Raw genomic sequence first — 2,500 nt, 5'->3', positions numbered from 1 at the left:
TCGCAAGATAAGCTTAAGAAGACGTCGGATAAGCAGATTGAAATGGTAAAGGAGGAGGAGGAAGATGGAAGAAAGGAGCTGGGAAGAAAATGGAATGAGGCGAGAGGAAGGAGTCATGAGAGAAGGGGGGAAGAGAGAGGGCACGAGAGAATGAATGGGAGGCGGGGGTAGGTTGAGATAATAAGGATGGAGGAGGAAATGAGAGAGATAATAGGGGAGAGATGAGAGGGGAAAAGAAGGGATAAGACAGAGCGAGGATTGGGTGCATACAAAAAAAAAAAAAGAAAGAAAAAAAAATGAATAGAGGCAATCAGAAAGATACTTTTTGATAATGACAAGTTTATTAAGACAAAGTGTTACATTTTAAAAAGGATGAGGGAACAATGGTTATCCTCACCCTATCTTATCATGTCCTTGCATGGGCTCACATATCTCATACAGAAATATATGTTAACGGATTTACATAGAGTATAATACTTAAGGTATGAAAAAACTGCGAGGGAGAAAGAGGGAAAGACGGAGAGACAAATAGAGGGAGAGAAGGAGAGAGAGAGAGGGAGAGAAGGAAAGGAGAAAAAGAACAGAGAGGGAGAAAAGAAAAAAAACAGCGAGGGAGAAAGAGGGAAAGACGGAGAGACAAATAGAAGGAGAGAGAGAGAGGGGGAGAGGAAGAAAGGAGAAAAAGAACAGAGAGGGAGACAAAAGAAAGAAGAGAGAGAAAGAGAGGTAGACAAACAGATAAACAAGCAAAGAGAGAGAGATAGAGAAAGAAAGAAAGAAACAGACAAATAGACAACTAAAAGAACTAAAAGAACTAAACAGAACAACCTTGATCCTGATTTTCCTTTCCTCCAAAGGACTCGACTCCGTATCTAAGGTGCATCATCAACTGGCACTCAAAGAAACAAAATTGATGGGATGCAAATTTTCAAGAACTCACAAATGGACTATAGATGGACACACGCCGGTGAATCTGAATAAGACACGAGGAATGGGGAGAGAATGGAGAAGACACAGAACGAGCAGGACGAGAGAATGGAGAAGACACAGGGCGAGAGAATGGAGGAAAAGACAAGACGAGAGAATGGAGGAAAAGACACAGGACGAGAGAATGGAGGAAGAGACAAGAGGGCGAGAGAATGGAGGAATAGGCAAGAGGACGAGAGAATGGAAGAATAGACACAGGACGAGATAATGGAGGAATATACAAGAGGACGAGATAATGGAGTAATATACAAGAGGACGAGAGAATGGAGGAGACACTGGACGAGGGAATGGGGGAAGAGAGGATAAGAGATTAGAGATTGAAAACAAGAAAAGCATATATGGTTCAGAGCGGAAACAGAGATAGAAAATGGGGGATAAGTAAGAGCATGAAAAGACATGCTGATATAGAAAGGAAGAGACGGAAGGAGATGAGAAAGAGAGAAAGAAGCAGAGAGTAAAAAACATACTGGCGGCGCAGCAGAATCGGGATTAGTTATCTAGACATTTTTCCCAAAGGCGAAGTCCGTTGTGATAAAGGGAGACTTCGAGGGGGTCTTCAAGCGAATGGAAGAGACGGTAAAAGCCGCGGAAACACAAAGAAAACGAGAGGTAAAAGCAGGGAGCTAATTGAATCCGGTCACGAAAGACAAAAAAAGTCAGCAATCTTCAGCATCTTCTCCGCCTGCGTGTAAAACCCTCGTCGAAGGGCTCGGATTCATATCACACGAGCTGTCACGAACGCGCCGCTATCTCCGCCTCTCGCCCGTGATGAATCCGCATGAATCCGCAATAAGACACCGGATTCACGACTCGGGTCTGCCGCGAACGAGACACTCGACGCCGAGGCCAAACCCCTAATCTCGAGACGATCTTGAGGGTAATTTTACCTCTCGGCTGACAGAGGTATCGCCAACTAACTCCCCCAGACAAGCCTCGACGTCAGCCGAACGGGAGTGCTGGCCTCGGACGCGCTGACACTGACACTAAGAGCCCCACGTTAGAGTTTATTTGAAGGCTCTTAACCCTGAGCTGTCGTAGGTTATCCTTGGGTCACTCTTGACTTGACTGCCAGGAGGAGGGAGTTTAACGGAGTAGAGTCGGGGGAAAAGAGTGCAAGGAGACGCGAGACGAAATGAAGAGGACATCATAATTACCAGTGACATCAGGCATCTATGTGTGAAGTTCGTTGGTATTCTTTTTAATTTCTCGTAGAATTATGCTGTGTGTAATCTAGGTTATGTCTATCTTATCGTGTTGATTGATATGAGAAGAATGATCATAGAATTAATGCATTTTGATTTCTGAATTAGGACGAAGAAGGGGAACGGGCACGAAAACGGACACGATAAAGAACTCAGATAAAAATAGGGAATTAGGAGAAGGGCGATAAAAAAGATGAAACAAACAAAAATATAGATAAGAATAAGAGGGAGACAAATCAACAAGGAGATAAATATAGCCACTGTTTTAAGTCTCGAAAATCCACACGAGGCGAAAAATGGTGAAACTAGAA

The sequence above is a fragment of the Penaeus chinensis genome, chromosome 20, assembly GCF_019202785.1.
Source record: "Penaeus chinensis breed Huanghai No. 1 chromosome 20, ASM1920278v2, whole genome shotgun sequence".
In the NCBI taxonomy this organism is placed as follows: Eukaryota; Metazoa; Arthropoda; class Malacostraca; order Decapoda; family Penaeidae; genus Penaeus; species Penaeus chinensis.
The sequence above is the reverse complement of the archived record's forward strand: the minus strand, read 5'-3'. Positions refer to the sequence as shown.